General features: G+C 31.5%; 1 protein-coding gene across 2 annotated transcripts in view; it reads right to left on the bottom strand.

Annotated features, from left to right (window-relative positions):
- Positions 1-26,748, bottom strand: part of LOC149478806 (uncharacterized) — a 216,462-nt gene that overhangs the window by 89,390 nt on the left and 100,324 nt on the right. For both annotated transcript variants that reach the window (XM_089708929.1, XM_089708930.1), the window contains exon 2: positions 6,811-6,867. The gene's annotated coding sequence lies outside the window, so the exon portion shown is untranslated. The remainder of the gene's footprint in view (positions 1-6,810; positions 6,868-26,748) is intronic.

Below are 26,748 nucleotides of genomic sequence, written 5' to 3'. Positions count from 1 at the left end.
CAACAAAGAACTTTTTATAGGCAATATAATAGAGGCCGCATTATTAAAATTTTATATTCCATAACACATGGCAACAATGTTTTGTTTGGTCGACACATTTAGTTGGCTATTTCGTTATTTTGTTAGGAAGGGAATTTTCGTTTCAATCATTTCCTACTAGTATCTTGATAAAAACAAACAACAATCCGATTGGTGAAAAACTTATTCAAATAAAGACCTTTAAAAAGAACTTAATTAATAGGAAATTTCTTGATATCTCTAACTAAAACTATTGCTCTATTTTTGTCGTCGTTCTCATAAATAGCAATGGCGAAGACCAAGGACATATTTTGCTCTAAACACAATCTCAGGTAGGTAAACATCCAAAACAAAACACAGTACATTTTTAACGCACACAGGCACCAGCTTAGCAGAACCTTTACATAAAATATCTCCTGTACGACTTATAGTTCGCTTAGAACAGAATTAAGTAAAAATTTCATAAGCCTATGCTTTCATGCTGCCAGAGCGAGCTTCCAAAGTCATTAATATCCCTTTCATATACCCTAACCCAGTTTCAACTCTCGTATAAAAATCATACAATTGGAATGAAGCTAAAATTTTAACGGATTAATTTTGTGGTTTTCGCATTATCCGGCAAATTTTTAAATTATTGTTGTTTTTACATACATTTTTAATATTTTATTAATAGGACTTGAATTGAATTTGTTTTTTGAAGTATTAACATATTAATATAACCAGTAAAACCCAGAATAAATTGCAGAAAGACGGACAAAATAGGTATCTACTAACATAACAAGCCGTAAGTTACCAAATATTATGAAGTGTAACTTAACAGCAGATACCAACCTTAACAAGTTATATTAAGCAGTACCAACTGTTTAAACATTAACACGAACTAAAGTTACTGATTAAATGCTAAGAGCTTATTACAATGTAAGCCATTCACGTTATGCACAGGTGGAACTTGTGCAGCGATTCAAATGTTACACCTGAATACATGTTTAATAGCGGTTATAGATTCTAATTAATAGACATGTAAAGAGCAACGTTAGTTTATGAAGTATTGGTGGTTCATAGGACCTGATTTAAAGGAGTAAGGGTTCCGGGCTAGATGGGGAAGTATAAAAGGAGGGATGCGATGTTTGAGATTTATATTTTAAAAGCTAAATTTTGGTCGTAATCTTAAGGTATTCATTTATATTCTAAGCAAACATAGGTCCACGATATTACTGTAAGTTGTGCATCTAGTCAAAAGGAAGATCACGAAAAATGTTAGTAATAAATGATGAAAAGTGTACCAGGGATCCTATACAATTAAGACAGTGTACGAATAAAATTAAAAATAAACGCAACTGCATTACTGTAAGTGATGTACAACTACCGACAAATAAAATAATGACATGAAATTCATTAACATTATCACCGCATCGTGGTCCATGCAAATGGCCGCTATTAAAAATCGTTCCGAAATTTATCATCCGCCATGCCTGCACGTAATGCCTTGAAAATAATTACGTCATTACACGTAAATACATAAATTCATTAAAAACTGAAGCGCGAAATGTTTGACAGTTCGGAGGTGAGAGCCGATAAACCTTTATTGGATGTTTATATCCATAATTGGATTTTCGATTAATTGGAAAACGTATATGTGTGAAAATCCAGTTCGTTTATGACACGTTCTTGGCCTCAAGGTGACGGACTGGGAGCGATATGGAAAGAAAAACTTTTATTCTAAATACAACCAATACACAAATTTTTTACATAAATTTAATCATTTTCGCAGTCGCAATTTCCATTAAAGAAAAACATAAAGGCAATTGTCTCAACCATTTAGTTTGATTGAATACAGCAATCGGGCATTAGCAAAACGGCAATCAAATAATACCCTTATCCAGAAATGTAATTGTAAATCCCTTTATCCGAACGCTAATAAATTCAATTTAAAATCATAAAATTGTTTTTCATATTTGGTTTGGAATAAATAAACAATTGTAATCCCAATTTACTAAAACAAATAGAACCTTTTTGTAGAAGATAATGTCGTATACTCATTACTTATGCTAAATGTGTGACAAAACAAGAGACTTATTTCACTAAATAAATATCTCAAACTATAAACCAAATGAGTGCAAATTAGTCCATGCTACAACTAATGCTGAAAATTCTAAACAATCCACAATAATTTTACTAACAGACTTCGTTACAGTAACTACTATTAGAGAGTTTTGCCGTCCAAGCTTTTGCAGTTAGAAAATATTATATTCTGTTTTGTGAAATAATTTGTACGACGACCATGAGACAAATGTTAACGCATGAAAACATTGAACTAAGTTAATTTTGTGCTGATAAACGTTGGCGAATTAACTTACTAGCTTTTTGCCCCGGCTCCGTCCGAGTCATTTTATGCACAGAAAGCATCCTATGTATATTATAATTTCTAAGCTATCTTTCCTCCGATGTTCAGCCAAAGAAGTTAAGTTATATATACTGTGACTTACATGACTTAACATGACTTTCTTATAAATATCTATACTTATATTATAAAGCTGAAGAGTTTGTTTTTTTTGTTTGTTTGAACGCGCTAATCTCAGGAACTACTAGCCCGATTTGAAAAATTATTTCGGTGTTAGATAGCCCATTTATCACGCAAAGGTAAAACCGCGAGGAAAAGCTAGTGTTATAATATAGATAGATTGAATGTTGTCTTTGAGCAACGATAGAGTATAGCTATATTTTAATTTAATTGGTATATGATGTAACTACGTATATAAATAGGCATTATTTTTCCACTTATGTCAAAAAGTATCGCATAGATTAAAATACAGTACTTATGCTATAGGTTTATTTTTTTATACATAGGTATAATAATATACTAACGACATTGTTAAAAATACAAGCAAAGTAATAATAAAAAAGCATGGCGCTATTCATTAGATTCGTAAAACCGTTGTAACAAGGAGAAAGTTTATTCGCACGTTATTTGTAAACGAGGTGTTACGTGAACACGTTTGTGAAATTGTCTTTTTAATAAAATTTAGTTTAGTTTTAATAAAATTGTCTTTTTATAAAGGAATTTCATTTCCCAGTACAGTCTTGTTATTGGAATAGAACGAATAAGAACTGATGTGTTATATAATATGTTTATTTTGCTTTTGAATGCTGCAAAATAAATAAATAAATGAAGTGAGTGTTACAATGTAAATTTTACTTCTTGTTATGACTAACAAGTAAATGCAGGAACACATTTCTACTTCTGATATTATAATATGCTTAAAGTATTTCTATTTAGTTATAAAGAGAACTTGCCAAAATTGCTGGAAAGTGTTATATACCTATTCTTTGAATGAAGACATTTTATAATATCTAGTCTTTTATTTTTAGATAGCATTCATAATTTAAGCATGACCTATCTATGATTGAGTTAGTAAGTAGATATTTTAACAAATCATTAAAAAAACAATAACACGTATATTAAGAACACACTTAACTGATCACATTACCGAGAAAAAAGCGTAATAAAATTATGAAGATAACTGGCAATCTCAATAATTTGATATCTGATACAAGCATCCTATAATTTTATTACTGCCGCGGTCGGCAGCCATCTTGCCTCTCAAGGGATATTATTCTGGGTTATTTATTTAAACGTCTTATGTTACCTTCATGAGGACTAATGTTCATGAATTATGGAATGAAGGTATTTCAACCGACTTACGGCGTCTGAACCAGGAATCTGGAGATGCATTCTTGTAATAATTTGATGCTTCCGTGGAAAGTCCGGTTTTACTTTAAAGTGGAATTTTCTTGTCTTTGATTCACACTTTTTTTATTAAAGTGCTTTTTAAAACATTTTAATAACCTTTAATACGGATGTTCAGTTCATAAATTTTAAAAAATTTGATTATGGTAACTATGAATAGCATCGGAAATATTTCACTGAATAGGTAAATATATAATGAATTGATAAAAACAAAGAATATAATTTTAAACAATCGTAATTATTAAAGAAAGCTATAATAAGAACGGAACCAACAAAAAGATATAGCGTCTCGTACAACAATAAATAATTCCAAACGCCAATCACTTTACCGAGCAGAAAATAATGAAATTCCATCAGAATCAGATCTATATCCGAATCGCTTAGACATCCATTTCAAATAAACTTCTATACCTAGACCGATGTTTAAGTCTGTCCAAGTTTAGCTGGACAAACAAACTGGAATTCCCGCAGTGTCCCGTAAACAAAAAGTTTTGGGTCACAAAGGGCCACGGACTAACCTCATCAATCAATCATCTGGTGGCACTGGTATGTAGAACGCAGTTTATTTCGTGAAATGTGCTAAATACACTACTATTAGCCCCTTTGTGGTCAACCGTAAAGTAGACCTAAGAACTGTCCAGCATGCAGACATGCCGTTCATTAGGACATTTAAATAAATAATAAATAAATAAATAAGCCATTTATTCGAAATCTCACTTATTATATACGTAATATACAATTTTGTTAGAAAGTAGTTATTTAAAAACTAAGGTTACTTATAATTAGTGTTAGTTATATTATCTAAGAGATTTCGACCCCTATTTGGGTAAAGGCCTCCTCCTTCCTTTTCCATAACTCTCTGTCCTTCCCTGTCTTTATCCAGTCTTTTCCTGCGACGTGTATTATATCATCAGCCCACCGTTTTAATGGTCGACCCACATTCCTTTTCCCCTTTGGTCCATTCCATCTTGTAGCTTCCATGGTCCACCTTCGGTCTTCATATCTTGAGATGTGCCCTGCCCATTTCCACTTTAGTGAGAGTGCGTGTCTGAGAGCATCAGTGAATCTAGTTCTTTGACGAATATTTTCGCTCTTAACTTTATGTATTTTTTTAATTTTTAATATGCTCCTCTCCATCGCTGTTTGACTGCATTTGATTTTTTGTTTAATTTTATTTGTGAATATCCAGGTTTGGCAGCCATACAACAAACAGGGTAATAGGCATGTATCATATATAGTCTTTTTCATGTGCAAGTTGTAGTTCCCTTTTAAGATTTCTCTCAGTGCCCAGAACTTTTTCCAAGTTGCGTTGATTCTTCTTGTTACTTCTTCTTCATTACTTGTCGTTTTAAATGAGATTTGCTTCCCCAAGTAGATGTAATCACTGACATATTCACATTAGGACATTAGGACATTTACGTTTGCTAAATGTTCTTCTTTGTACCTAAGTAGACCTAGACCTTAAATGTAATTTAATTCTATGTGGGAATGCTGATGAAGAAATCAATGCTTATAAAACGGTGATCATGTTGACGTAATTTGTATTGCGTTAAGGCATCACTACATAGTATAAACAAAGTTGCATTCTCTGTCCCTATATCCCTTTGTATGCTAAAATATTTACAACTAGGCAACGGATTTTGATGCGGTTTCTTTAATAAATACTGGTTCTCGAAGAACTAGCACGGCAAAAAAGTTAAATAGATATAAAAGCAATTACACTTTAAATGTTGATAGACTTAAATGAAGGAAAGATATAATTTAAACCAATTATTCTTACAGAAGAAATTACTGCTAATAGCGACCACATGAGAAATATTCTCACAATAGCAGAGCCCACAAAACATTTAAAATTTAAAACATAGATCGTGAAAGTAAATTTCGTAGACGAGGAACTTGCCCGAGCGTCTTAAGACTCTCATTGGTTTCAGTCTTTATTACACCCTAAACTGTTCGTATCTTTTGTAAAATATTTGGTTTTCTTTCATTAAGTTTATTTCTAGAAACATCTTTGGAATGTTTCATTAAATTTGAAGAAACTGAACTGAATTAAACTTATGCTTCTCGCTTTGGATGTTAGATTTTAAAATTGATAAAAAATAACCTGTTAGTGAATAAGGTATATAACAGCAGCACAGATAATACAATAATACAAAAAATAAATATTCACAATACCAATACTATTAAAAATGAAACTATGTTTTCAGAATTAGAAATTTGGTCAATTGCTTGGCAACGTTCCAAAAAATAATAGCAGACTCTACAGTTAAAAACGTATTTTCTAATCAACCTCCTAATATAAAATAATAAAAAGCTGAAAAAATACAATATGCAAATACTTTTTCTCGATACTTCTTTGTTTTCTTTGTATCGCCTGTTTATTTATGCGTAAATTATAAACTTCATTGTACCTGACCGAAACAAACAGTCTATTGGTTTACTAAGTTTCGCATTCACAAATATAATTTAATTTTAACTAGTTTTTGAAGTGTTTGCCTCCCTTTGAAGTTTGATTGATATGTAATTTGGGTTATGCGGTACTTACTAAACTAACTAAAGTAATTTAATTATAAAGTATACTGAGACCACAGTATACTTTATAAGATTATATTTTGTGTTCATTACTTATTTATACCTTCAAAATATTGATTTTTTTATAACTTCGTTTACAAAATGAAAGCTTTTTGAAGAAATACATTTCAGATTTATTGCACAAAATAATTTCTATATCGTGTTTATATGAGTAGAGGTATTATGTAAATAATATAATGATTTATATTTTTACACGAAATATATTATCTTAAATGAAATCTCAAGATAGTAAGACTAGACACAATAAGAAGAATATTAGATGGAGTCGCAATCAAATATATATAGACCATGTCGAAATATGCGTAGGTGTATTATCTAAGCGTTAATCAATGTAAAAGCCTGCTAAATTTATAAAAAAAAACTTCTACCAACGCTACAAGAAGGCTTTATCTACAGAAAAACATTAACTAAAAATAGTCCCTAAGAAATGTTGAACAAATATTTTTACATACATTTATATGAATCTCAGTTCCATAGACGCTTCATCCACTAGACTTGTCTTCTGTCACCTGAAACAATAAAGGGCTTTTATGCAAAGGCTCTTATGTATTTTAAAAGTACAATTCTTTTGTTTTATGCCGGATTCACCATTTTCTTGAAAATAAACTTATACGATTTATTCAAAGCTGAACTAAATAGAATAAATTTGTTTCGGGTCACATAATTACACATTGTGTTTATAGTTTATACACTTTTATATTTATTTAATATGTGAGTAGTGATATAGAAAAAAAAGAAGTGCCTTATGCTAATAAAACATAGCTATATTTCATTAATTTCAGAAAGAAAAACTGTGATATGCAAATGAATAAAGCCATAAGAAACCTTATCCTAAAAGCTCACTCTCAATTAACAGAAAACAAATTTATATCCATACCAAAACATTATTAATGTCCTAATAAATGTAGCATTTAATGGAAGTTGGATCAAAGACGGCCATTATCTATGTCCCACTTAATCAATTTAATACCAAGATGGTCGCCAAATTCAGCAACTACCCACAATAGTATTAGCCACGTAGCGATGAACATCCTATTTAGTAAATTATAGTAATTACACATCAGAAAGTTTAATTACAAAAGCTATAGTAGTATGTAGTATGTACTTTAGTACGTATTTGATAAAACTGCGATCGCAATATGTCTTAGAAATCCAAGTGGTGGAATAGAATATCATGTGTATGTGTGAATTTCAAAAGTAGATGGGTAGGTACTTCACCTGCTGAAAGGGTGAAATCTACGTTCGAACTAAGATTAAATTTCAATAGGGCAAGACACATCAAAACAAGCAAAGCATAGGATACATAGCTATATTTCAGTCGGTAGAAACATGAAGAATTATTTAGAGCACAATACACAGAGGAATTTTAAAAACATTCCTATTGTAACAAGCTAACTTATTAAAACGAATACAATTTCGTCGAAAGATGGAAAACATGGCGCGTTCTTTTGTGTATTAAATAATAAAAATTATACGTCTAGTTCCCTGTTATATCCAAATTTCGAAATTCGTCATTAAAACTGCCTTTTAACAATTTTAAAAGCTCCGATGCGAAATATAATCAACATAAGCAGATATTTTATAACTTTTTAATATATCACTCGAAAATGCGCTTTAAGAATTTAACAGCAAACTTTTCTAAAGTTCTCGGATGTGAAAAACATTCCCGTGGCGCAAAGATATAGAAAGCAAACTATAAATTCTATACTTTATTCAAATTTCCAACTCATCGTGGCATCTGTTTATAAAATAGTGTCCGTATAGAAAAACTTCTTAAAGTATCATTTGAGAACTCCTAGAGGAAAATTTTTCAGCGCAAAGCGGAACAAATTGAACCTCCATAAAAATTTATTGCGCGAAAGAAAGTTACAAATAAAAATATGCAAGGAAATTGTAAACTCAGTTCGTTAGACCACAAACAAGTTTGACGGCACCGAGTTGTTTAAGTAGTTGATAAATGAAGTTCATTAATTAATGCATCGGGCATTCAAGTTAAGATCTTACAGAGATAGGGTTGCCACGTCAGCATTTCCGTGGCAGATGGACGTGGAAATATTGTATTGTTGGGGGCTTTCTTCTACTAATTGTAGTAATGTATGAATTATGTTGTTCCTTCTTCACTAAAACCTGCTGGTGATAAAAAACAACGCCATATTATGTACTATAGCATTTGTTTATGAAACCTCTGCAAATTTATCTAACTATACCTGTATGACATAATCAAATCAAATCATTTATTTGAAATTAAACATGGTTACAACACAACAAATAACAATACAATTTTCATTATTTCATCTATGTATAAAACCAGTAAAACACTTAAAAAATATCAGCAAGTTTACTTACTCAGGAGTTTTCAGAATGAATTCTGTTTATTTCAAGTATTAAAAGAAAATGAATGAATTACGCTTACCTAGAAAAGGTAATTATTTTTCAAGTTAGACATTCGAAGAAAGATTACTAATTTATCCATTGTTCTCGCATCTTGTCTGAAAACTTTATAACCATAATTGTACATAATATTTCTATTAATCTTTGGGATATCTTTATGTAAAATATTATGTAATAATAATAAAATATATAAAAATGTGTTTTTCTTTTCATTAGGTACAGGAATTTTTTTATTTGGTTTTACGATTTAACCGCCTATTTCAACGAATTGGGATTAGTTTTAATAGAAAGATAAAGTTAAAAAATAACGAAAATATGTCAAACGGGATGTACTATCAAGATCAAGTTTGAACCCTCAAACAAAAAAAAATATTTTATTTGTTCCTTTTTTCTCGATGTTGACAACCCTACCCTCCGATCATTCATTAACACTAAAGCTGCACGAAAGCTGCAAGAACACACTTGTAAATTGTAAGTTCGAAATCTTCTGGAGTAAATTATTTCTCTACTTTATAATTCTGCTAAGTTTCTAAAATACATTTTTTATACCACCTGCTTTAAGATTACAGTATATTAACTTACCTTTGTAACATTTACCTATAAAATTCAGGTATTATAAGAGATATTTTGCACTAATAAGAAGTTATTAAAATAAAGATAAACCTTATACATGTTATGTCGGAAATATTTATGTACATTTTTTGTAATTATAAACCACCTTCTTATTCATAGTGTACAATTTTGGTAGCATCCATACTAATATTATAAATGCGAAAGTAACTCTGTCTGTAACTCAATCACGCCTAAACTACTGAACCAATTTGCATGAAATTTCGTATGGAGACATTATGATACCCGAGAAAGGACATAGGCTATTCCTGGACCTTTTATTGCGAAATATGTACCATGGGCGAAGCCGGGGCGGACCACTAGTTTTAAATAAATATGATCCAAAAACCATGACTATACCAGAAATGTTATAAATAGGATGGTAAGAATAGGAACTGCTGGTCTGATCTCTTTCAATTTATAACCCTAATATTTAAAGTTAAAGAAAATTATGCTAAATTCATGAGCTTGAACTGAAAAGTATTACTAACCAATCAAAACTATATCAATTAAAGTAACATTAAAAAAAGTAATATATAAACCAAAACACCAATCCTAAGATTGAAAAGAATAAAAGTAATTCAAAGTAAATCCCTCGCGACCTAAAGCCATTATTACACATATTAACCACGAAACGTTATCTGGTAAAAACATTTTTCCCGCGGAATCCATACTAATATTATAAATGCGAAAGTAACTCTGTCTGTCTGTCTGTTACTCAATCACGCCTTAACTACTGAATCAATTTGCATGAAATTTGGTATAGAGATATTTTGATACCCGAGAAAGGACATAGGATAGGTTTTATCACGGAAATCCCACGGGAACGGGAACTATGCGGGATTTCTTTGAAAACGCGGGCGAAGCTGCGGGCGGAAAGCTAGTTCTAAATAATTCCATCACAATGTGTAACCACGTGTAATCCAGTTAAATAATCTAGGATTTCAAATAGTATTACCAACATTGTGTTTTAATTCAAAAAAAAATAGATAACAATATTATGGTATATTACTTCAATATTGTAAAGTAAGGAATTATTGTAAAAGCTTGGAGATACTAGCTAGAGCTTGGTTTACGCTTCTTATATTTTCTTATTACATTATCATCAATGTATTAATACAAATAATATTGCCAAATAAAGTGCTAATTACCCATTTTTTGTATCATTTACTCGACCATTCTTTGGCATGAACTTTTCAATTAATTAATTATTATTATAGTCAACGGGACCGGATAAAATATTCACATACTGCGTCAGTATTCTAAGACAATTAAACAAAAATTCTCCATCCAATCACACCAACGCAACGCAGCATTCAACAAATAGCGTGGCATTTTTCATCAAATTTCATAACAGTCTAGAATCTCGCTACTATGAGTTCCGCAACTTTGTTAATTTCGACAAAAGTTCCATCTCTGGGGAGTTATTACGCAGGCGCAACCTCTCGACACGAAAATTACTTATAGTTCCAACCAATCGAGATTATAAACTTGCGGTAAACATGTTGAAAATAGTTGTGAAAGTTTATGTGACTAATTATGCTACTTTAAAAGTTACACTACACAACGTCATGAGTAGGTACGTACGGCTTACAGCGAAATATAGAGCAGATTAAAATTTTAAAGTTAGTTTATTCAACGATATTTCAAGCTAAATACAATGAGCTCTTTAATAAATAGTTAGCACATAGTTGGGAAGACGAATTTAAATAATAGAAGAATGCCTACTGAACTCAAACTGAGTTAATTTATGAAAAATAGAACTGTGATAGACTTTGACGACACACATTGAAAGAAGCTTTATCTCAAGGAAACAAAATTGATGTGAGTAATAGTGTGAAGTTGATAGATTTTCCCTGTCACGCGATATCACAAATTGCGGGCGGAAATCTTCAAATAATATCAAACCAAGTTTAAACTTACATTCGTAGGAAATCTACCTTCTAATACAATTCCGATTCAAATCACATATATCAAAAATACAAACTATCGTCATTTGGGAGCCCTTTGTAGAAGAAAGTCATTAGTAGCGAACAATCTTTGGAGTCGGCAAAACGTGACACGTGGTGGGATCACAAATGACTGTACTACGTGACATCGCCCTTGATAATAGATACAAATATTTACTGTGCTGTGTCCTGATTACAGATTAGGTAGTATTTTGTTTAGCATTGTCTAGCTTTTTGTAGATCGAACCCATAGATAGGATACGAGCTGATACGCAGTGTGAAGTACAGAATTATAACCGCAGTTTGCTAAAACATGTAATCGTTGTTTTATCGTACCCTTATCACTTAGGATATGAAAAAAATATAATAATAAAATATCTGATCTACCCAGATATGCACATAAAATTTCACAAGAATCGGTCCAGCCGTTTCGAAAGAGTATGGTAAGGGCGTTTGTGCACTACAAGGAATTTTACTGTCCGGCATTCCGATTTTTTACGGTCCGGTGTGGCATGAAAAAACCGATGAATTGGCTTGTGCACTTGTCCGTTTTTACAGTAAAATTCCTTGTAGTGCACAAGCGCCCTTACTAACATTGTGACGCGAGAATTTTCTATAATCTTATATATAAAATTCTCGTGTCACAATGTTAGTCTGCATACTCCTCCGAAACGGGTGGACCGATTCTCATGAAATTTTCTGTGCATATCGGGTAAGTCTGAGAATCGGCCAACATCTATTTTTCATATGTACCACGGGCGAAGCCGGGGCGGACCGCTAGTATAATATAATATAGCCTATAGAGAAGGTTTCATTGCATGCGAATGTATCAAACTCAAGTTATGAAGATTTTTAGATATGTATTCATGGAAAATTTCGGGATCATAATGATCAAACGCCTTTGAACATCTAACAAGGAGGGTATGAGAAAAAAAATGTATCATTATACAAATACGTATTTCCTGAATCACAAAGGGGTGACCAAGTTAAATCAATTTGTCACACATTTTCGTATTTTCTTGTAATTTAGTTAATTCCGTTTTAATAATTTTCCTCACCTTTTACTCAAGGAAGAGCTCAGGAAAAATTATTTCGATAACGAGAATTACTTTCTTTAATAGATGGAACGTTATGACGAGTAAAGAACAAAATATAAAATACCCATACAATAAAAGTAAAATTTATTCTTCATTATTCGGTTTCTGGAAACTACGATTTAAATTCACCCTTATAATGAAACCCGGGACAATTACGTGACAGGAATATTTTGAATCGAGGAAAAATCTCAGATACTTAATGTTTTTACACAATCAAGGCTAAAATAACATTTTCAAGCTATATTTTAGATTTATAATGGACTTTATGGAACTCAGCCGACCCATATCACTCTGTCACTTCATTCTTTACTCGTAAATACAATGACGGTCAAACTAATACAATTACAGATTTATCGTAATGGCTGGGATGAAAAGACTAATGTGTTTAGAGGAAACAAAATTTATACTTTCAAAACATAGGTTAATTACTTCTGAAAGGAACAATTTAGATTTGTAGAATGATAAAAATAATATTATTATACAGTTTACACAGGTCTGACTGATTTAGATAGTTAGACAGTTAAAGAAAGCTTACATACTACTCATAAAAATATTTTCTACATACTCAACCTATATTAAAAAGTAATATAATAATGATAACAGCAGCTTAAAATTTAAGCTCCTCTGACTAAAGGTCATCTTTACTCTCATTGAGAGTAGGCCAAGGTTAAAATATAAATCCGTTTCTATGATTCTTACAACATAAAGCAAACACATCCAATCATAATGTTAACATTTATTTTTACTTTTATTTTCATTTCCTGAACTGCTCACGTTTGGTACTCTTTTTATGTTAAATAAACATTTTATCTTCTATTTGAATAATACCGATACGTGAAACATTTATTTATTATTTTTATATCATATTTTGACTGAAATATCATCATGATTTATTTATTATATTTTGTCTGATTTCTATTTATATCAATGTTATATTTTTATGTTCATCACGCTATGTTTTATTTACTTTGTTAAACTTTTTCAGGATAGACGACCGCGACTTGACAATGTAGCAGGACCGCTAATGATCTTCCTCCAGAAAAGAATCTTAGTAGAAATGGTAATATTTGATGTCCTATGACCAGTACCGGACGTCTTAAGACTGATCGATAACTATAGCTTACGGACAAACTCCATGCTAAATCAGAAACAATACTACACCCTCGAGAAGGAAGGATATTGCAGCAACAAACTGTAAACCATTGTGAAAACATTAGCCATTCTTGACTCAAGTCCAGAGAATAGTACTAAACAATTTCAAGTCTTTACCTATAATTGAAGATGGAGTCAGAGTTGGTCGATAGAATACTAAGAATAGACAGTATATTTCAGGTAGCAGATGTGAAAATTACAATATTTACGACTCAAATAACAAAAAAAACTTCAAAGACGGATAACGTTCAAAATTCAACATCCATACTAATATTATAAATGCGAAAGTAACTCTGTCTGTCTGTCTGTCTGTTACTCAATCACGCCTAAACTACTGAACCAATTTGAATGAGATTTAGTATGGAGATAATTTGATACCCGAGAAAGGACATAGGCTACTTTTTATTGCGAAATATGTACCACGGGCGAAGCCGGGGCGGACCGCTAGTAATAATATATATTCAATAAATACCGGTACAACAAAAATAGTGTTAAACTAAGTTGGAGAAATCATTTGAACAATCACATTAAAACACCATATTTTGTCCATTTATTTTAACTTCATCAATACTAAACTTATTTTCAACAAAATATTAACACAATCAAAACATTTTAAAGCTGTTTTTACTTTTTACTTAAATTCAAGGCTCTTTTGGCTTAAATTTTGTATGAGCAAAAAATTATTACTTAAAACAGTTATTTTAAGGTAATTTCGGGCTGAAACCCGAGGCAAAAACCACACTGGTTATATTTAAAATATCTGTCATACGAAGTTTATTAATTAACAGCTGACTTCACTTAGACGAAAATAATTTCGACGCACTGCTTACTTACGAGCAAAAGTTATTAAAATATTGCTTATTTATTCATGTCCTTGGGGAATGATAATAATTTATCCTTCATGATATACTGTTAATAATGAACAACTTTGTGAATATGCTAATGAAAATACATGCTTATTATATATATAAGCAATGCAGCGATACTTAAGTTTCAGAATTTTCTTTAAGCTTTGCATATACTTAAGCTTTCGTTGGTTTATTTTGACTGAAACCTGTGTATACAATTTAATTATATAGACAACATTTTTTTGGCTTTTGGTTCATGACAACAGAAATGCCTCCTTCCATAAACTTGATAAAAAGCTTACCTTATAATTAATATAAAAACTATGTTTGAATGTGTTCAGTAGTTACCAAAATATGTTAGTATATAATATAATACACGAGTTCATATTTTCATACAGTATTATATTATAGTACTTTATGAAAATATTTGCTTTACCGCGTAGCGACTTTGTAAGTTTCTGAAGAGAAATCTGTGCCAGACAAAAGTTTATTGAACCTTTCACCCTTATAAAAGCAAGCCTATTTTAATATTCTATAAACAAATTCTTAATTATAATACTGTTGAATATGTAGGTACGAGTAACGCACAAAATAATGGTTTACCTTCCGTTATTGTATAAATTGTTCTTAGCTTTATGAAATAATTTAATCAGATTTTTTTGTTTCTATCACGACTAATAGAATTTACCAAAAATGGTTAACGCGTGAGCGTAGAACCGACAGGTCCTGGGTTCGATTCCCCGTGAAGACGAATAAAAAAAATGTCTCGATCTGGCAGGACACAGAAGGCTGATCAGTGATCACCTACCTACCTCGATCAGTGATACAGATGTATACATATCGGTCCCTTACCCCACTAGGGGACACAGGACACTACACTACCGTTAATGTACCAAAACCATTACACGCTTATTAAAATATTTACCGCGATAGACAAAGTTACAATGGACCTAAAGTTACCTAATGAAAATTAGTGGAGGGCCTATGAAATACTTTATTCATGACACAATGCTTCTGTGTGTCCTGTCCGTGTGTACTTTACGTACAATTTACGAATTAATTACATTAAGAGGCAAATGACCTTGTTTTCTTTGTAAATACGGCTCGGGTAAGGGATCCATGGTAAAATCTTAAAGGTTCGACGTTGGATCTGAATAGCGTTATCTTCAACGTTTCTTTAAATGTCTTTGACTGCTCAACGTTTAACGAAGTTCAATTAACGCAACTTGATTAAAAATTTAAGATTTTTTCATTAAACTCAATGTAGATTGTCTATGTTTCAATCAATAGAACGTACAAGGTTGTTCAGAATAGATGATAGTAAGATAAAAATACATATCTATAATATAAAAATGAATCGCAAAATGTGTTGGTAAGCGCATAACTCGAGAACGGCTGAACCGATTTCGATAATTCTTTTTTTATTATATTCCTTGAAGTACGAGGATGGTTTTTATGTAGAGTGGAGAAAACGTAAATATGTACCACGGGCGAAGCCGGGGCAGACCGCTAGTTATGCAATAAACGAGACTCTCATAAGTGACGTTTTCGCGTCCTGGAAAAGTGTATTTTGTTTATTACTTCCTTATACACGATATTCCTTACCTATCACATTTATAACAGGTTTCTCAATTGAATATCTACATTTTTTTAATATATTATGTGATCAATAGCATAGAGCATAAGAGTTTGTTTCTCGGTATTGATCACAAACCTTCAAGTATCTGCTTTATATAATACCACGACGAAGTATTACTGTAGTTCTATGAAAGCCTCAATACAGCACGTTCACGCATTTACCATATAATCATTTCTTTCTATTGCGAATACGGAGCTAGCAAACCGCTACGCTCTTTCCACGCCACAAAACAAATCTACCACAAATACCAGACTACAAAGCCTGGATTGATTGAAAGCTGCTACGTTTGATACCAGAGATAAACAGAGATTAAACTCAAAGCAAATCCTGTCAACGTGTACATGACACGAGCAAACAGCTCGTAATTATTTTGAAATAGTTTATGAATATAAAACAACCAACTACCGAAAACGATTCGTTAAAACGCGGTTGAAAGAATTAACCTGCGGTATTCCGTGCACCCGAAACTTTGCAATTAAATTCATAATTTCAAAGTGTTAATGAAAATCAAAAGGCAAATGGGCGTTCATTTAATTAGAGCTAATTGTCTTCATTTAGAAGTTGTTTGGGATATTTCCGACGCAAACGTTAAATAACGTTTCAGTTACTTTTTCTGCTTGAGAGCACACAATTCAAAGTTTAATAAATCCTTCAATACAAACCTGTTACTGACATTTGACGATAAGTTAGTAGCGAAACAGTGCGGAAGATAATGGGTGAAACTGACATTTTAGAATGGACTAAGTGTTCTTTTCCGTTGTTGTAATTTGATATGTGGAAAGGATAAACTCCATTACAGTAACAAATTAAGGGTACCTAGAGAAACTATTAAGCAGCTAATGTTTATTTTAACCAAAATACGATTTCTAAGAACATTATCGCTACAAATTTCCATAATTAATATACCAAAACTCAACTTTTTTAATTGCTTATTATTTCAACGTCGTGTGTACAAAAATCCCCGTTCATTATAGCTGTGATAATATTGCCACTACCTTGATTGTACAGCCTAATTATCATAATAACGGAGACAGCTGACTGTCAAAAGGAAAAATTAAAAACTCCCACTCTTAACTTGTTTTTTTTAAACTGATGTCGTAAACAAGTGCTGGCGCTTTAATTACAAAATTAAAATCCCGCGGCGTAGCGGTTTCATGTCAAAGAGTGGCATTAAATTTATCGCATAATTTTTTAGTCACAGTCTCGGTGATATATTCGTGAGTGTTTTTTTGCGTCTTACGCTTTAGGGTAAAGTAAGATTGCGTAAATCTGAAGGGAGTATAAAATGTATCGAATGCTAAGTCATTGTTAGTATATATATAATATGTGTTTAAGTCGCAGTCATCTAGATGAATCTGCTATGTGAAAGACTAACGCGTTCATTGAATGACGACATTTAATTGAATGACTAGGCGAAACGTTGATTTAACAATCGACACTCAAAGTAGGTATTTAGTAATTATGTTATGCATTATGATTTATGTATCTAAAGGAATAAATTAATATCGTAATATAGGTAGATACGATTTTTTTTATACTTAAACATAGGTACTTGTTACAGACATCTTAAAATAAAAATTAATAATTATTCCTGGAAGTATTGAGTAAAAGAAAACAACACAAACAATCTCCTTAAGTAAATTGAAATTTGAATAATAAATTTTACATTTCCTTGAGTTTAAAATCAAAAGTTATTTTAATTATATTAATGGGAAGTCAAATAATACTTAGATTTGGACTACGAAATTGAATATTAACGTTCACTATGATTTTTTTGCTAAATAAAGTGTAACATGATTAATTTCTTATACCTAGTTGAAAAACATAACAGCTTGAAGGCAGACCCCCATAATTTAATGCTGTTATAGTTAAAAAATGTGTTAAGCCAAATGCAAAAGTACATAATATCTAAAACAAAGACTGATTTAAAATCACAATAAATTACCTTCTTTTCATAATCACAACAGCTTAAAACAAGTCGCTTCCCGTATATGTGTCCTTCCCTAAGTACCTACGCTTAGATTTTTAAAATACGAGCAACAGGTTGTGTTGCAGTATTTTTTTAATAGAAAAAGAATATAGCATAGGTACAAGTGTTAAACAATGCGGGTGAAACCTATTGAAAGATTGTCATTTGAAATAACTAAATATATTTCAGTACTAGATGGATTTGTGTAAAGTTAACCATCCTTGTCTGCTTTACGGTTAAGCCAACAGACCGATCTTGTTGAAATTTGGTACAAAGATGGGATAAAGCATACAGCCCCGGGACATAGGCTAGTTTGTCTGTTTTACGCAAAGAGGGGATAGAAACTTAATCGAAACTACACTTTAAAGGACGTAACTTCTATTTTATAGACTCCTAGATTCGGCCCGCGGCTTCGCTTTGTCTAAAACCTAATAAATTATATACTTAGACCTTCTTCTGGAATCATTATATCTATTAAAAAAAACCGCATCTAAATACGTTGGGTAGTTTTAAAGATTTAAGCATACATAGGGACATAGGGACAGGGAAAGCGACTTTGTTTTATACTATGTAGTGATAAATGTGGACTTTAATAATATTTTTGCTATTTAATTTCAAAATTCAAAATTTTTGTATAACACCATATTCAGTGAAGAAGATGTATGAAGTAGGTATGTAATGCTGAAAATCTAACATCTTTTAAATACGTGCGTTATTGTGTTCAATTTCAATCGAACTTTACCTACCTTAGTTTATTATAGATATTATATATATACGATTATACGAAATACTTATTCTTTAAAAGCTGATATCCTTTTAAGTTTTAACAGAAATGCAATAATTCACATAACCGATAAAATCAGTCACTAAATGTGATAAATTTCTGCAACTATTAAAGTGACCACATCCTATAATAAGGTTATCGTTTGCCAAATAAAGAAATAATAATTTTCAAAACATAGAAGCGATAATGGCACTAAAAAGTGGGAAATACCAAGACGTTGCCAAGTTATCAACAACATTTTTTATCTAGTCAATGTGCGAGGGCTTAGTGTGCCAAGTTGACTTGCATTCAGAATATTTAAGTTGGCAAGTACTTTGCGATGTCTATCGTGCGTATTAGCATATTGATCAGATGGAAAATTTAAAGTTCAGTTCTCGATTGAATTCAACGTGAATCTTTTGAAATAGAAGGATTTAGGAATTTGTAGTTTTTCAACAATGTATGCAAACTATATCGATTCAAACTTAATTTTTATTAGATAATATTATATATACGGCTATTTGTAAAATATTTGATATATTTCTACAAAATGGTTATAAAACAGAATTCTCACACGAGCACGTCATCAATAAACTTCACATATAATAAAAATCACGCGTAAAATAAACGGGCGATTTCCAGCAAAACTGTCACAAATTAACCGCAAACTGCAGTATAGCAAAAAAATTCGTAAATTATTCGTAAACATATTATGTTGTAGAACGCGAAATATTACGTAAAACGCCGCAATATGCATATTTTATCTCACGGCACGCCACTGTAATACCTATGGTACGTTTTACCGCTGACTGTGGATTCCACAAAATAAAATACCAGCATTCAGGGGCTTTTCAAAACATGTCATGTGACGTCACATGTCTCTCAGTAATGGACTTGATTTTTGTTATACTATATCTAAAACTAGGGCTTAAAAAATTTAGAGGGTCCTATAATTTACCTGATCAACCACACTTTTTGGCAGAGGCATTTTTTTCAAAAGTATGATGACTGAAATACAATATTTTCATACAAAAGCAAAAAATTATCAAAAAAAATGTCCAGAAAAGCCTCGAATTAAATTGGAATACTATTGAATTATAATGATTATAAAATATTTAAAGACATTTCTTGTAAAACATATAAATTACAATTTACAAAATTCAAGCGAAAGAATGAAAATTCCCAGTACAATTAATACATACTGAGCATACGTTACAGAATAAGCTGTTAATTTGTAGCGCGCTCCAGTATGTAAAAAATGGATCCTTTTATTTGTCCAAAAGTTGAACTAGGCTAAATTATTGCGCTCTATTTCATGGAACCAAGGATGAAGCGGGATTTAACTTGCAGTTGGGACACTGGAATTTACAGCCTTTGTCATTTTAAACTATATTTTCTAATTTTACAAGCGATAAAGTAATAAGCGCGTTTCAAAACATATGAGTTTGTTTCGTACAAGCTATGTGTAGTTACGGACTTTTTTTGTGTTTTCTGTTGCTTATTGTATACGAATTTGCAAATGACTTACAATAAACTTTCATATAATTTAAAAAGGGATCTTAGGAAATTACGATTTCTACATCTGATGCAAATACATACGTTTTAGATATAGTATTATAAACATAATATTTTAGAGCATCTGCATTTTATTATTTCGCATTCATGGATCACGTTGATAATATAACTTTTTCTTAATTCTTGTGTTACAATACAGATTTACCTATACAATATGTGTTTACAATATGTATATAATATGTTTTACAATATAATATGTTTCATCGAGATACGTGCTATGAAACACCGGTGAGAGATGTATAAGACCAAGCAGGTCGAATTTCGACCACTAGAACACAATATACAATAGGTACTACAAAACTTTAATATCAAATGCACATTGTAGAGGTATAATAGAAAACAATTCTACTTGTATTTCCTTTTCCATCTATACTTAAAAACCGACGCGAAGTAAACGACGCTTAAAAGGTAATCACGTCTGTCTGTACACATTTCGCATGTCTATACACATTAGACACGTCTCATTTTTTCTTGTCACCAATATACGTTTACGTTTCTGAGCATTCATTTTATTTATTACTTCAGGTTTCACTCGCATATTTCACTTTTACCGCAGTTTTACTTTTCATTTCGCTCTCAAGTACTGACTAATTAATCTCAATTCATATAATATGTAGATACTTTGTTCATTCTTCATATTAAAGTTCAAGATAATCTAGTCATTCAGTTAGCCTTACTTTATTGATACTCTAGCTTTCCGCCCGCGGCTTCGTTCGCGTAATATATAAGAAAACGTCCATAGCTCGCGTTTCCGTAGGATTTCCGGGCTGAAAACTATCCTATGTCCTTCTCGGGTCTCAAAGTATCTGAATTTCATCTAAATCGGTTCAGTTGTTGTGGCGTTAAGAAGAGACGGGCAGACAGACATGATTTTCTTTCGAAATTATAATATAAGAGATTGTATTATTAAATTATTTTGGTAAGTACATGTCACAACTCACATCTTATCTCCGTCTTTTCACAAAGAAAACATCTCACCTAAGAAATTTCTAAATACCACGAAATTGAGAACATTCCTTCGTGTTATCAAATTCACAAACATCGTTGCGGTCTCTGGTCACAATTGATGAATGAATTCAACAACCACGAGTCCAATTAATTATATAACTTTGACATTTGCGGGTTTAAATTGCTTTTCATTAAAACAAACTGTTCATTTGTACTCGACTCTATAAATATTGATAACTTTAATCATTATTCTATTAATACTTGATACAGCCAGTTATTGACTGTCTAACATCTTATTTTCAATACTTGTGAGGGAGCAATGCTGCGTAGCATTGAATGAAACTTTTACAGAGCAATGCGAAAATAAAAAGAATTATACACATATAATGTAGTTAAACTTTACTCCCCTAATACTCGCCACAATGTAGAAAACATTATGATTTATAATACAATCGGCATTTAAAAAAATACGTGTGGCACTCGAAGACTGCCGCGGTAAAGCTATTGCATAGCATTGCATCGCTGTGCCGGTTGGAGTGGGGGGGTGTTAGGTTTTTTCGTTACGGATTTTTTACATTCGATCGCCGCGTTCAAAGTCTGAGATAAAAGCTATGCAATAGCTTAACAAATAACCTCTCTCTTCAATCGGTAAATGTCTGAATAAATTTTACCTACTAAAGAGAGAAAAGTTCCAACAAACGTGCTCCCAGATTCCATTTAAACATCATAGACCAAGTCGACCCTAGCTTCCTTCGCAATCACGTAATAAAATTGTCTACAGCCGTTTTTTCCCATTAAACTTTTATGATCAGATTCGATCTATAAAGTTAGTCATACCTTCTGTTCGCTGAAGACACCTGAAATGAGATGACCGAACAACTTTTCTAATTTCCAATAGAAGCTACACATTCCCGGAAGTTTGGTAAGCGATAGCGAAGCGCTGATAATTAAAATGATTAACGTTACTCTTTTTACGTTTTACTTCGCAGTTCTTTGATACTTTTCTCTTATTTAATGAAACTTGTTATTTTATAGTTTCACCGGTCGAGCTGGCGCTGCGAGATTTTCTGATAGTGTGCACTTTTTTAATTATTCTCGGTGGAATGAGGGTGAAGTTTTACCTAATCTATTCATTTGAATACTTTATTTTCTATGGGATCATTGCTCTAGACTGAATAAAACTGTGTTAAAATAATATTGATTTTAAAACCTGTTCTTCTTTGTAAAAGAACAAGTACCCTAGCAATTGGGTCACCTGGTGAGGAACCACCGCCCAGGAGAATTCATTATAATATAATTTTTGTTAGTCTGTCACCGGCGTACAGTTTTACTAGCGTTAGCTACTTTTAAGTATTCTGTGTTTTTACGAAGACTGTTAAGTGTCATATCCAAAAGCTTTATCACTTTACTCTATAATGTTGACTTTACATGAAAGTACGATTAAATTTCGTGGATATCCTCTAATACCTTAATCACAGTCTGATAACTTTATCGATTTAAGCAGCATACGCTTTACGCTTTGCAAAGCCTTCGATCACACGATTAATCGACAAATACCCTCATAAGTTGGATAAATTTGCATAAAAGGATAATATATTACATCCTAAACCACAGATTACATAGTCCTGAACCACTCTAGTAGTAAAAAGACATTTAAAAAACCTATTCGAAATTTTTTTTATTAAGGTGCCTGTGCCGACTAATGTAAATTCGCTTAAGGATTTTAACTGTATGCTTGTAATATATTTTATGTTTTCTTGCGTTTGAATAAGACTTTTTTACGTTTACATTCAAATATGACTTAACCAACCAATTATAACAGTTTACTGCAAGCCTAGTCATTTAATAAAATCAACAGGATTATATTTCCATTTTTACAAACAATCGAACAAAGTTCATATTTCTATTATGAGCCCATTTTTTTTTAATATTGATTCTGTCCATTGCGTATAGAGTTCATTATAATTTATAATATACTAGCTTACCGCCCGCGGCTTCGCCCGCTTTGTCTAAAACCTTATAAATTATATACTAAAACCTTCCTCTTGAATCACTCTATCTATTAAAAAAAACCGCATCAAAATCCGTTGCGTAGTTTTAAAGATTTATGCATACAAAGGGACATAGGGAAATAGGGACAGAGAAAGCGACTTTGTTTCATACTATGTAGTGATAAAGTCCATTTTCGTTAAAATTGGAATGAACAAAATATTTCAAGAACCTCCCCCACGCGTTAATTCTATGTCTGTCAATTGACATAAATTTCACAAAGAAAATTCGAAAGCTGTTACATTACAAAGTAAATAGGAATGCTAAACAGTACTGTGATTTTCCTAGGAGAGACGTCGTAAGAATATTTAATTACAACTTGACATTGGCAAAATCTCTGCTAGATATACCTTGATAGAAAAATGTTATAAAGAAAGCGTACCTAGTTGTTTATAAGATTATGCAACGCATTAGTGAATAGATTTAAAATCCTTGTCTATTTTTTTGAAAACACGAAGCTTTAGTATAAAATACTTTTCAAATAAAGCTATTACAAAATTATTATATTTTTTATCTATTAATTTCTAACCGATCACGTTAAACATTTTAATACAGATAAAAAAGAGTTTCTGCAATTTTTTATATAGCAGATTATTAAAAAAAAAAATTTCATTGCCTTATTAAGCATTGTTTATGATTTACGTAGGCAGGTTAAGATAATATTATGATTTGGATATGCTAATCTGCTTTGTGGTTAATTACAGACAGAACGATGTATGGAGATAGGCTACTAAGTACAAGACTACAAGAGAACATATTAGACTTGCTTCAATCATAATAGGTCAGTAAATAGGGCCAAGGTTCATTGAAACATCTGAATTAGATAAGTAGATATTTCCGTAGTATCGTTTGTCCACCCGTCTTAGTTTTACAACAATTTTATTTAGTGAATAATTCTGTTTAAAATTGTTTCTAAATATTACAGATTCTCGAATTAAATAAATAGGTACGTAAATATGTATGTCTTTTGCACGCCTCATAAGCGAAGCGTTGAGGTGGGTACTACTGTCACTTCGCGCAAAACATCTGATTTTTCAAACTTAAAATGTCTTTATGTATCATACATTGCACTTGTAAGATAATACATACACACACATATTAAGAAAAAACACTATTTTTAACGTTCATGATATTTTTGATGTCATTTTTGTTATTTAAACTAGTTAAAAAACAGTTTAAAAAAGTTCTGTCTTGGACGTCCGTGTGTCTGTATGTGCGGATCCTTTTTCTTGTTAACACGATAGCGACCGAAATACTTTACTAATCGAGTCTTTTTTTTTCTCTTACGCTTGAGTATGCTCAGGAATAGAACCCTTTCATTTTTCAGGGTCTGATTCGATGTGGTTTAATTGTTATTAAATAAACAAAAATAATAATTAATAAATATTTATTAAAAAAAAATATGAGGCGTGCACTTTTGGATTTTCCAAATTATTTATAATTATAACAATAAAAAATGCGGCAGAACATAATGTAGAGTTGAATATATTTGCAAAATAAAATGATACTTATGCAATTAATCTAAACGCATTCTACAAAGAAGTTTTAAAAACATAAGATAATATCTAATATACATAGAGTACACATCTAACAGTATTGCTTACATTTTCACAATATAATATAGTTAGTTCATACTTGCAACTAAATGAGGTATTTATTAGACGGAACTGGATAATGCAGTTCCAACTATTATTACTATTCCACCACAAAATGTGCCCGCATCGCGAATTATCTTCAAACTCTAACTAACAACGATTAAACACATGCACTTATATGCAATGTATTTAACTTTATATTAGTATATAATAGACTATCTGCTCTGGCGAGGAATGGGATACAACCACAGATCTCAGAAACTAAAGGATCTCTATATATAGATCTCTATGGATACAACTAAATATTGCTCTTGTCATACTAGATTAAAGAAGTTTGTCCACATGGCAAAATAAAATCTGTTTTCTTTTTTTAACATTATCCATTATAAACATACATTCAAATATTTCCCTCTTCATACTATTTTATTACCGTATGTAAATGTAGGTAAAGTCAGAAGATAAATAAACGAATGGTCAGATTTAAATTAAATTCCTACAAGAAAATTACTATACAACTTTTCCATTAGCGGGGAATCAAACCTGCTCTAGCAATAATTAAAATACCACTGCACCACAGAGCTGTTCAATAGATAAAATATATTAATTTAAAAACGTGAAATAGGAACGACGTAGGACGTAGAAACTAAAAACAACAATAAAATAGGGCTATCCCTTGAGTATCACAAACCTTTCACCCTTAAGTTTTAAATAATGGAAATATCTTCAATACAACGTGATTTCTTTTCTTTGTGACATTTTCTTTCCCATTATTTGTTTCTTTTTGAGGTTTGTGCCGATTGCCTTAGCCAATTACTATATTCTAATGTCCAAGCTAAAATAATTCATAACAATTTAGGTAGGTACTTAATTTATTACTCAGTTTAAAATTACTATTACCAGAACGCTTAAAATGTTAGTAATTCTACATTAGAATGTGAATAACCGTATTTACAAAAATATGTCAAAATACGTAATCAAAAATTACAAGTATAATCCAAACTAATATTATAAATGCGAAAGTAACTCTGTCTGTCTGTCTGTTACTCAATCACGCCTAAACTACTGAACCAATTTGCATGAAATTTGGTATGGAGATATTTTGATACCCGAGAAAGGACATAGGCTACCTTTTATTGCGAAACATGTACCACGGGCGAAGCCGGCGTGGACCTCTAGTTATACATAATTTATAATCACATATAAGTACATGAGCGTATTATTTTTAAGTCGTAAACGTCCTTTACAATCAATTTACAATACATAAAAGTATTACTATAAACTGGAAACCGCACGAATATCTTTAAATTTAATTTTGTCATCTAATCATGAATAGCCGTAATACTAAAACATAAGCATATAATATCGCTCATAAATATTATGTTCAATATTTATGCACAATATATTTTGCTGGCAAGCTTATTGATGCATATTGATTCTAAAATTATTGCGGTTATCGTTGCTTTCAAAGCTGTTCCGCGTCCTTAGGCAGTATAATTTTGCAATGCCCGAAATACGTACTCAATCTATATCCATTCCAAACTCTCGAATATTCCAGATATTCTAGATATTCGAAGATCCTGTACAGATTGTCTTTTGAAACAATGGTGTAATAGGATCGTCAGATTTTACAATAGCGCATAACTTGGGTCTACTAACCGCAATTAAAGATGATGGTATATACGTAATTCTAGGTTCGTTTGAGGACAAACTGCTTTTAATTGTCACACAATATTTTCAAGATATAAACAAAACTCTACCAGAGCCGTTTGATGACACTATACAGTAAAAGCAAAATAATTAATGTTT

The sequence above is a fragment of the Colias philodice genome, chromosome 21 (assembly GCF_061535455.1).
Source record: "Colias philodice isolate Cphi_HAF_F1 chromosome 21, ilColPhil1 Martin Lab GWU primary, whole genome shotgun sequence".
Taxonomy (NCBI): domain Eukaryota; kingdom Metazoa; phylum Arthropoda; class Insecta; order Lepidoptera; family Pieridae; genus Colias; species Colias philodice.
This window is presented reverse-complemented; position numbering and strand designations above follow the sequence as displayed.